We start from the raw sequence: 12,500 nt of genomic DNA on the forward strand, positions 1-12,500 counted from the left end.
CAAAAAAGGACATTTTTATGCCACCCTCTGGTTGAAGGCGTCAGCCCACATTATTTCAGCTTAGTTTTTAAAACAATCGTGTTTAACAGCGGAATGTGTGGTGAAAAACTACATTACCCATAATGCTGTACGGAAAATTCCACCAATCAGAGGAATTTCGCCAAACTCGCCAAAAGATCTCGTTAGCTCCGCCCACTCCTGTGAAGCACTGCGAGTAATCGAGTCTCAAAATACTTAAATATTTATATATATATATTAGAGATGCACGATACATCGGCCACCATATTGGTATCAGCCGATATATGTTAATTAGGGGTTCAAGCATGAAATGCTGAAACCCTATTGTAATTGTAAGGATTCGTAAAACGCATCGTGCAGGACAAACCGTAAGGCCTAGAGACTTGAAACCTGGCCAGATGGTAGGCCTCAATTTGGGGACAACCTATCAGAGTATGACCCCGATTGGCCCATAGGTGGCGCTACAGCAACCAAAAGTACAAAATCGCTCATAACTCTTAGACCGTTTGTCATAGACTCAAGTGTCTTACACCACTGTGATCCCTGGCTCAAGGCGGACAAAATGGCTATCTAATCCAAATTCGATTTAGGCAGGAAAAAATTTCTGCTGTGTCGCATTTTGTCCAAAACCTACTTTTGCGAACTAGTCCCTGGTTTTTTGCCCGATCGAAACCAGACCAGTCTAGGACAATTCTCTGGACTCTCTAGATTAATAATTATCAAAAAAAAGTTGAACTTTTGCATTTGGCTGGCTGTAACAGGGTCATTTAGAAAAGGGGCGTGGCAAAATACACTAAAAGGCCTATAAATCCCAAATGAAATCTCAGAACTTCACCAAAATTGATGAGCATATGTGTCATAACATGGTGAGGAAGCATGCCGAGTTTCATGCAGATCGGACCAAAGGTGGCGCTATAAATGGCAAAAAACTTCCATTCTTATTAAGGGTTCAAACATGAAATGCCGAAACCCTATTGTAATTGTAAGGATTCGTAAAACGCATCGGGATTTATGGAGTCATAGGTGGCGCTATAACTGTTAAAAAGCTTTAAAACCATATATTTCCTATGGTAAATTGCCTGTATTGACTGTAAATGGTGTTTTCCATCTATTATGTCAGTGGTTAGATGCTTGCTAAATAAAACTTGATAACTTTTGTGCTTAAAAACCCTTAAAGGCCTTAATAGCTTGAACTGCTTGCAGCTTTAAGTTTTAATGTTATCAGTATCGGCCCAATAAGACAATTAGGCTGATACATTAAAGCGGATTAATAATGTATTATTTCCTTCAGCTGAGACGCTTCAGATGCGCACTGTTCAACATGATGGTATTAAATTGCTTGAAATATGATTGGAATCACTTCAAAAAAGGAAAATACAGTCAAGTGCAACATTAGCAGCTCAAGTCTGTTATATCGGCTACATAAAATTATCATGAGATCATAATAATTGTGTTTGGGACGTGGCTTTTAATGGTGAGACTTTTGCTTTTGTAATCAGGCTCTCGAAAATTATAGAAAAACTTGGATTTAGATTTATCAGCCAACATGTCGGTTATCAGCTTTCATATATTAGGAATTATCGGTTATCGGTTTCAGCCAAAATATTTTCATATTGTGCATCCCTATGTGCATATTTTGAAATAAACTTAAAATATATAGTTTTTATATAAAATCAACATTTTTAAATGAGTAGTGCTATATTTCTCTATTGTTTTTAACTTGATTATGCTGTTCGCAATGCATCATGGGATTTGTAGTTCTTTCCCTCAGTAAAGCCGTTTTAAAAAATTTCAAAATGCTTTTTTGCTTTAAATCAAAGTCTGTAGTGTTGTGATTCTCCTCGTTGCTGATTGGCTTGATTCATGGCTTATAACGCTTTAACAAAAATCCCTATGAGAGAAATGAATGGAGAAAGTGTCCGGGCACTAATGCACTCTTCATCTTTGAGACTGTAAGCAGTATATGCGCATTGTGTCACGCTGGGTCACTGTGTTTTGGGGTGTATCCAACCTGGTCTAATTTAATCTGAGTTTTTGGCTGTGGTCTCCTCACTCAAACCATCTAATTAATTCACTTAGCTAATTAACTCTCCTCAGCCCGAATCTAATTACGCCAGCCGTTCACAGACGAGTAGCTCTAAACAAACATGTTTTATTCCCTCATTTGGTCTCAGTCTTTGCTTTCTCATGTCCAGTCCTCTCTCTCTCTCGTTCTCTCAGCGTCTGGTCAGTATATGCACTTGGATTTCATACACACACACACACACACACACACACACACACACACACACACACACACACACACACACGTGCGCGCTCAGGTTTGGTCGGGTTAATGTTTTCTCCTGAACTTATCTTTTCTGTCTGACCCATTTCCTCTGGCTAATCACTTTTGGGAAAGAATCCCAAACTCTCTCTCTCTCTCTCTCTGTCTGTCTGTCCATATCTCTCTGTTCCTTCTCTTCTTTTTCCTTCTTCTCTGTAATGGTTTATGTAACTTTAAAGTCTTGTTTTTGAAATCAAGCTCTTTAACCCTATAAAACCGACTGTGTCACATTTGATACGCAAAATTACAAGGTCTTTGCTGGAAAGTCTGTCGCACACAATCTACTACATGCCGTCTGTCTGATTGATCGTTTAGACTTTTTTAGCAAGTAAAAGCCTTTTAGTATAACTGTAAAATCAAACCCCTTTTTGCTGTGAAATCTGTGATTTTTAAACATAAGAAACATAAGAATAAGTTTTATATTGTTAGTAATATTTGAAGATGATGCAGGTTTACTAGATTATCCAGACATCTTTTTTATTTTATTTTTTTACAAAAATCATGAGTATCGAATATGATCATGAGGCTTTTGAGGAACGTTTTTTTGTTCATCTCTCAATCATCATTGTATTGCTTTGCATTATATGTTTCAAAACTACTGAGTTTTGAACAGAAAAATTTAAAAGCCCCTAATATGCTTTTTCAGATATTCCCTTTCATGCACTTTGTAATAGAGTCACAAATGTTTGTGAATGTAAAAGGTCAAGAGTTTTAAAGATTAAAGTGCAGATTAATGGAGTGTTTGTCTCCTAAAAGAACGAAGTGATTCTGAACTGAAACGAGTCGTCAGTAATTCAGTCTCACTTCTGTTGCATACCGATGTAAGAATGTAGCTAATTTGCATAAAGCCAGCCTGTGGTCTTGATTGGCTGAACAGCGTCTCTTAGCTCCGCCCTCAAACACTGTAGTGTATCTGAGACTGGAAGAGTTTGGTTCGTGTTGTTCATGTGGAGAAGACGCTGTTTTCTGCTGACAAAGCAAATCCACTTTGATGAGATTGATACGGTAAAACCCACGCCATCGTCACTGTTCGTATCACTGTGTGTCAAGAGCTGAGATTCAGATATGATGAGCGTTTGCTTTCTGACCAATCAGAGCAGAGCAGCTCTCAGAGAGGCGGGGCTTAGAGAGACTGAATCTTCAAACGAAGCGTTTCAGACACTGAGAGAAAAGAGCTGATGCTACAGTGGATATTATGAGAAACTTAAAGTGTTTTTGACCTTGGGTGCCTGTAAAACTGTTGTAGGAGAAATCAAAACAAAATTAGGAACCTTTAAAATAGCATAAAAGGGGCACTTTAAATATCTTACTAAGGCATATTATTGGCAGATATAGAATGACGACTGATATTTATTTGCATTTTAGTCTCTTATAAAGATTTCATTGATTTACATTACAAGCATCAGCATTTCTCCTCTGAATACATTTGAGCTGTTTTTCCTCTATATTCTCACCATATGAGCCATAAAAGACTGATGTATCTAATATGACACTCAACAAAAACACATGCACACACTTTTTTTGAAAGATTTAAGAGAAATATTTTGTCTAAACTGTTCCAAAAATATATTTTTATTATTATTTCATATGTCAGACTTTACAGGGTTAAAGATGTTTGTCAAACACTCTCATTTTATCATCGTTTTTTTTTTCACTGTTTCATTTGCAACCTGCAATGTTTTTTAGTGTCATTTGAAGTAAATAGTTGAAAAGTCATAATTTTCTCGTATGACTTTATTTCTTCTGCTGCCCTTTCCTATCCATCAGCAGTGATTGAGCTTCACCAAAGATGATGCTCGGTGTTTAGGGCGGATCTAACTGCGCATTTAATACTTCATGTAACAATTGTAGAACGAACCCTGAGCTGATTGTTTGAGGAATATCGATATAGTTACAAAACTCCAGCTTCAGATGATGCCATGTCCACTTATAGTCCAAAACTTTGACGATTTGTAACAAGACACCGTGTAATGACTGTCCGAACTGTGTCCCTTGTAAAAACACACATGACCTTTGACCCCTGCGTCTGTTTCGATAGTTTTTTCACCCTACATCACGCTGCTCTGTTTTAAATCTTTCTGACACACACACACACACACACACACACACACACACACACACACACACACACACACACACACACACACACACACACACACACACACACACACTACGTATTCATCTTCACTTGGCTGTTGGTTGTTGCTGTTTGGATAACTGATAAAACATACAGGCGCCTGCAAGTGTGTGTGTGTGTGTGTGTGTGTGTGTGTGTGTGTGTGTGTGTGTGTGTGTTGAATGATTGACTGTGGGCACTACAGGTCATGCTTTTTTGTATAACACACACACACACACACACACACACACACACACACACACACACACACACACACACACACACACACACACACACACACACACACACACGTGCACCAGTATTTTGCTCTAAAGTTCGTTTCTGTACACACTAATACTACAAAATTTAACTGAACATATTTACCAAATAAAGACAGATACATATTTACTATAACCTGTTCAAACACATAGAAAACTCAAGTTACACAAATTATCTGACCATATTTGCACAAATACTGCAAAAATTGGTAAATTAGTTACACACATTCATTTTTATTAATTAACTTCAACTTATTTATTGCAGTTAGTGGTCAACGCAACATTTATAATATCTAATATTTATATTTTATTTCAGTTTTATTTAAATTAGTAATGCTTTTTAATAGTTGAAAATATTTTTTTATTTTAATAGTTTTAGTTTTAATTTTACTAAAAAAATACCAACACTTATTTGAATCCCTCCTTTAAGGAAAGTCTTTAGTTCATCAGGTGACAATCGTAAGTCCGATTTTAAATAACAGAGTATAATTTCCGGTGTTTGTTCAGACTGTTCGTGTTTCAGCATGTTCTAGGTTGTGTTTTGATACACACACACACACACACACACACACACACTGAGTCAGGGATACACACAGAAAAGGTCAGGGATACTTGACATTTTGTTTAGCATGTCAGTCATCCTTCAGTATCTCTCTCTCACACACACACACACACACACACACACACACACACACACACACACACACACACACACACACACACACACACAGAGTCCAGCGGGAGTGCTGTGGAATCTGTCCCATAATGCACCATGGGAAACACAGAACTGAGATCTGGTCTGTGTATTTTCAGGGTTGTCATTTTTTCAGAGTATCTCAGACATCGATGGAGACTTTATATAAAACTTTATACATTATTTTAAAACACACTGTTTTAAGTGTTGCATTAGCTTAACATCAGACTTACTTGATTCAGTAAAGATTGAAATCTCCAGACCTGTACATTTCAGTGTCACGATCATATATTGTGCTCATTTAGATCAGTTTAGGCGATTAGTTTGTGCCGGTCCGGCTAACGCACGCGTGTGTTTTCTAGAGTAAACACTGAATCAATATTTTATACTGAATTGCTCCTTTTGATTTTCCTTCACGAGGTTCATTTCCTCATATTTACTCTATTTTATATTATATATATCGCCACTATTGTTTCTCTCTCTCTTTTTAATTTATGGTCTGTCTAGCAGTTCCTGTTTTTGTTCTGCTTTCTGTGAGCAAGAGTCTGTGTGTGTGTTTGTGTGTGTGTGTGTGTGTGTGTGTGTGTGTGTGTGTGTGTGTGTAAGTGAGTGAGTGAGTGAGTGCGTGTGTGTGTCTGTGTGACTGTGTGTGGTGTGTGTGTGAGTGAGTGAGTGAGTGAGTTTGTGTAAGTGTGTATGTGCTTGCGTGTGTCTGTGTGTGTGTGTGTGTGTGTGTGTGTGTGTCTGTGCGTGTACGTGTATGTAGTGTGTGTGTGTTTTTTTTATGTCTCTGTGTGTGTGTATGTGTGTTTTTGTGTGTGTACACAGATACATACACACCTATCAATCGTTCACTTCCTAATAAATCATAATCTCTGACCTTTGACCTCTAACTTTCTCTCCACCCTTAAGGACCTGTGCTGCACTTCCTGTGACAGAAATAGTCACTTCCTGTTTGGCACCGGCTGCTCAGGCTTCACTCGGCTCATGTGGAGGTTAGTGATGTAGACCTCCAACGAAGGAATTCAATTATTAAATCAACAAATCAAACGTTAAATATACCAATTTTTTTAAAAATAATATATCGTTTGATTTCTAATGTTTGAGAATCTCGTTTCGTCTGTTTACGATCATTCAGGAATAAAGCGTATTATTAAAAAGTGACATTTGGAAATACACTTTTTTTTACAATGAGAAGAAAATGGAAATGCGGTACTAGTTTTGTGAATGTGGATCAGGGTTATCGTTAACTTAAACTATTACAAAATTATGATAATTGAAATAAAGCTGAAATGAATAAAAATATAAATATTACATGGAAAAAGTTTTCACATGGACCAAAAATAACACTTAAATAAAAATAGATTAAACATAAATAGCAAAAAATTAACAAAATTACAAATAAAAAATTAAATAAAAATTAAGAAAATCTAAAAATAAAAACTAATTCAAGGTATCAATAAAAACTATAATAGTATATTAATAATACTATTAATATGTTTTGATTAAACGTTTCCATGCAGTTTTGCAAAATAAACGGGTACATTTAATTATTGCTTTAGTTAATAATTTATTGATTTAATTTAGTTCTCTATAAACAGTCCAGAATAAAAAAATAGAATTTAAAAATAAATAGCAAAAAAATATTTAAACTAAAATTAAGAAAATCTAAAAATAAAAACGAACATGTTTTGATTAAACGTGTTCATGCAATTTTGCAAAATAAACGGGTACATTTAATTATTGCTTTATTTAATAATTTATGGTTTTAATTGAATTTTCCATAAACAGTCCAGAATTTCACTCATATCACATCAGTTCTTTTTACACGGACAAATCCTGAAATTCTCTCTCTCGCAGGATTGGTTTAATCTGGATCTGGGATGCTTCCCAAAGCTCATGCAAAAATGTAAGAAATGAAACCGTCACAAACGCATAGTCGTGGGTAATATCATCTGAGCACACATTTTTGGGACGCAGTCTCCGGCATGTTTTCTTGGGATGCATTTGGGATGAACTAGTGCTTTAGACTCGGAAGTGATGACAATTCCCTTCATTCAGCTCATTCAGTCGAGAGCTCCTGCGAAACAATGACAGAGAAATCAAATACTCCTCTAATCTGTCTCATCTACACACACACACACATCAGTGTTATCCCGAATGAATGGATCTCACACACACTGAGAGGAGGATGTCGGGACAATGGCCTGGTCTCAGGGGTTCAGTATTGTCTGAGTTTCATGTGGAAGCTGACCCGTTTTCCCCTTCCCACACCCCACCCGGGAGAGAAACCCGAGCCGCGTCTCCATCCGCACGACTGTTACTGGCATAATTACTCTTACTTCTCATCTTTACCCTCTTTAGTTTAAGTGACGTTACTAACTTAACCGTGTTTGCTAAGTCAAGTATTGCTTAATATGTTAATCATGTCATCTTCTAACACTGAGTATTTTGAAGGAAGGACTCGAGCCATATTTACAGGCCAGAATATCACCCATAATGCATTGCGCCCTGAGGGCGGAGTCTTTCACCTGAGACGGTTAGTAAACGCTCGCATGTTCTTGCATGTAAATTTAATCTGTCGTTTCAGTTCATATCAGTTACACTAGAGTAGATTTTTACATGTTTTTGAGTCTCTTCTGCTCACTTTATTTGATCAGAAATACAGTAAAAATTGTGAAATATTATGACAGTTTAAAATGACAGTTTTCTATGTGAATATATAGTAAAGGGTAATTTATTCCTGTGATCAAAGCTGAATTTTCAGCATCATTACTCCAGTCTTCAGTGTCACATGATCCTTCAGAAATCAGTATAATATGAGGATTTGATATTGACACCTTATAAGTCATAAATAACTTCAGTAAATATGCAGAGTCTTGCCGTTTGAGTATACATGCATCATGTTCTCCTTCTCATCATGTTAATTACGGTAACATGGTTCAGTCTCTCTATTGAAAGGTCAAGCATCTGCTAAGAACATAAATGTAATATAATCTCTCTCTCTGTGTGTGTGTGTGTGTGTGTGTGTGTGTGTGTGTGTGTGTGTGTGTGTGTGTCTGTGTGTGTGTGTGTGTGTGTGAAATAAAACACCCATATGGATTTGATTGACAGAATAAACACAACACATCTCAGCATTTAATTTAAGACAAATTGGGCCCAGATGTGAGGCACACACTCTCACACACGCACACACACACACACACACACACACACACACACACACACACACACACACACACACACACACACACACATACAAAACTCTTTTTTTTAATAAATAAAAAAAAAATATATATATTAATATAAAAAAAATATATATATATATACTTTGTTTCCAAACAAACATAACTAAAAAAAAAATTATAATTAAAAATAATGTTTTTTTTCTTGACTATTCAATCATAAAAATAATGTAAAAAAAAATCATAATCTTTTCAAACAAAAATATTTTAAATAAAATAATTAAAAAATATTTTTTTTCACACAGTTGTTGTCATGATCCCCCACTGAACCGGACAGACTCTGGTCGCTCCAGGTAATGTCAGTGTGAGTGTGAATGAGTGTTTATCAGTGAACGAGTGAACGCATCTCTCATTGTTGGGTCGATAGCAGCTGTTGGACAGATCTGTATCGGTTCCTCTCTCTCTCCGTGAGGTCAGCTTGAGGTCAGCGTGGAGCCCACCTGTCAGCAGGTGCTGGCACACAATGACACACCTGTCCCTGCACACACACACACACACACACACACACACACACACACACACACACACACACACACACACACACACACACACACACACTGACTAACTTTTAATCACAAGGTGCGTTTGTGCTGCCAGGAAAGCCACGCACACACCTACTGAACACAACACACACTGGACGATCTGTCTGTATCCTCCTCCTGTCCATCTGTCTGTTTTATTTTCCCAGAGTGCATTGCTGGAATGTGTGTGCTAGTGAACAGGAGATGAAGTCACAGGAAGTCAAGCCTTGGCTGCAATTGTGTGGAAAAAGGACACTTCCTGTCCGCTTCCCTGTCTGTTATATATCAGGTCATTCTTACACTGGATGACAAAAAATAACAAGCGATTGAATCATGTGGTGGTTGAGTTTATGATTTAGACCTACTGTGTGTGTATATACTGTGTGTGTGTGTGTATATACTGTGTGTGTGTGTATACTGTGTGTGTGTGTATATACTGTGTGTGTGTGTATACTGTGTGTGTGTGTATACTGTGTGTGTGTGTATATACTGTGTGTGTGTGTATACTGTTTGTGTGTATATATATATATATATATATATATATATATATATATACACAGTGGAAGACGGGGTGATCATGGGGATGATGGGTTTACACTCTATTTTATATTTTTTTTGTATTTTTAATTCTGTTTGGTGACACGCTTTATTTTCAATTCTAATTTTAAATCTGAAGGCAGGACTGTAATTTTTATCTTACAATATATTTTTATCGTTTAGTTTATTTTTAATAGACAAACAGACAGACAGACAGACAGACAGACAGACAGACAGACAGATAGATAGATAGATAGATAGATAGATAGATAGATAGATAGATAGATAGATAGATAGATAGATAGATAGATAGATAGATAGATAGATAGATAGATAGACAGACAGATAGATAGATAGAAATGGAGCTCAACAAATGTGCTGAAGTGACAGAATATCAATAATAAAGAGCAGTAAATAAGTCAGTCTGTCCAGTCAGACAGTTGAGTAAGTTGAGAGACACTGATCTTGCATCAGAGATCAAATAAAAATAAATCGTTTTTTTTAAATCAGACATTGTGACCCAGACGCTGTTTCTCAATCTCTCATCAAACATCAGATCAGTCCATCATTTCAGCTGATCATGAGACTTTCACCCTCTTTCAACACACTCTCAGTGCAGGGACGTGCAGTCAGGGTAGGCAGGGTAGGCAGTGCCTCACCAAAGGAAATGTTGACATTACATTTATTAATTCCAAGAACTTTATTAATTCACCACATTATTAATTGCATTTATTTTATTCCAAATATAAATTTTTGTAACAAAAATGTTCAGGAATACACACATAATATACTAATTTTGCCATTGTTTGCTCCCAAAACCATTGTTTCATGCAGGAAATTCAAAGCCATATGGCCATTGAGGCAGAGGTTAGCAGTGCCTCTTTGGTCCATAGAACGTAGTTTACGTAGGTTTGCGCATGCGCAGTCAGTTCTCATGCTGTCTTGAATGATCAACATTGAGGCAGAGACCGAGCTTGCTTCATGTCACGTGACCCACTCGCTCTCGGGCTTGGCAACCGACGTCACTGCGCAGTGCATTCTGGGACGTAAACAAGAGTGCGCCGCCATTTTGTGAGGCCACATCGGGCGAGATTTAAAACAATCACTTACTACACGAAACAATGTTGAAAAGTCGATTAAAAGAACGAAATGTACTATACAGAGACAAACTTCTACCTGACGCAAGAAAACGGTACATGGAAAAGATGTCATTGATCGGAAATATGGATCCGTATGAGGTGCCTGCAAGAGAATATACTCGAGACCCCGACGATTTACCTCCTCTGACATTTCCAGATATTTTTGTTTATTTAGTCTGTTGTGTGAGTGCTTATTCCGAGGCTCAGTTTCGTAATTATAAATCTATGGAAGCCCACGTTCAGTTCACAAATGGCTGGGTTCATGACTTGGAAGCCTACAAACCGCCGAGTTGTGAAAACACTGTTGTTCGTACAAAGGTGCGTATCATCTTGCTTACCTAGTTGTGATTAGTAAAACTCCTGACTACCTACTATAGTGTTTTGTCCTCTGTAGAGGACATTATGTTTTAGCGATTTCTCTGAGACATTACATGTCCTGTACAGAGCACATTCAGGGCTTTTCAGAGATAAGTTACCAAATGATTGTATGTTTCACCATGACAACTGCGTGTCGGTGTGTGCGCGTAGCGCAGTTTGTAGGAGCGAATAAGCTGTTTTTGTACTTTAAAGCTGTACTGCTGACACAGTGTTTTCTGACTGTAGCCTATTCAAATCCTGGTGCGCCGTCACCAGACCAATAGTGTGTGTGTGTGTGTGTGTGTGGCTGTCTGTGCGCGTTTGCGCATTTTGATGGAGTGACTAAGCTGGTTGTCGGTTCGCTGACACCGCGCCGCCTCCCTCTCTTACTGTGTCCCGCACAAAACATTTGTTTGTTGTATAAGTCATAAGATAGATGTGTCCATTAATTTGATTATTAGATTTGATTGTGCATTAGCCTCACATATGACTGACTTTGCTGTCTGCAGGCAGCGATGTGATGATGCCTGATATTGAACTTGGGTTGCTGAATGAATATATGAACATATATGCCACATTGATAGGTCACAGCCTACCCATGACAAGATTTCACCGCACGTTACTGTCTCAGTGTGAGCTGTATTCAGTGGCCTCGTCCAGCGTTAAGAAGACATCATTTCTATTATCCATTTCTACATTTCTCAGTGTCTGCTGTTCTAATGGGGCCCAAAAACACAGCGATCGAGATCAGTCCGAATCTATTGAAGACACAAATGACACACACACAGTCAGATGAGATCTCACTACCTGGAGCCACAATAATACACCACTGACACACACTGTCATCAGAGACAGAGACACACAATCACACACACACAGAGAGAGAGAAAGAGAGAGAGAGATCCAGGCATCTAAGTCATGTTAATCACCCATTTAGTAGCTGTGGGGATTTTTCCCAAGCTTTTATGCCGGGTCGGATTTCTCCCAGCAGAGAGCTTCTCACAGACAGCGAGAGGGTGTGTGTGTGTGTGAGTGTGTGTGTTTGACTGTGAAAAGAAGTGAACATTACAGCAGATTATTCCCTTTTCTCCCTGCACACTGTGTGTCTGCTGTTTGTCGTAAATTTGAAATTTGACAAGCTAATTTTTTTGTAATTCTTGTTTTCTAGATTAATGTCACTATAAATAATCCATTTATAGGAAACACTGAAAAAATGAAACTGATTTGTGCCGTCAGTAAATCATGATAGTTTGAGCGTCTCTCTGTTTG

The 12,500-nt window shown here is 37.7% G+C and overlaps 1 protein-coding gene across 1 annotated transcript in view; it reads left to right on the top strand.

Annotated features, from left to right (window-relative positions):
* Positions 1–12,500, top strand: part of dync2h1 (dynein cytoplasmic 2 heavy chain 1) — a 209,961-nt gene that overhangs the window by 29,433 nt on the left and 168,028 nt on the right. The window contains exon 4 of the mRNA XM_081371030.1: positions 6,345–6,427. The gene's annotated coding sequence lies outside the window, so the exon portion shown is untranslated. The remainder of the gene's footprint in view (positions 1–6,344; positions 6,428–12,500) is intronic.

Source organism: Scardinius erythrophthalmus (genome assembly GCF_964197995.2).
Source record: "Scardinius erythrophthalmus genome assembly, chromosome: 7".
Classification (NCBI taxonomy): domain Eukaryota; kingdom Metazoa; phylum Chordata; class Actinopteri; order Cypriniformes; family Leuciscidae; genus Scardinius; species Scardinius erythrophthalmus.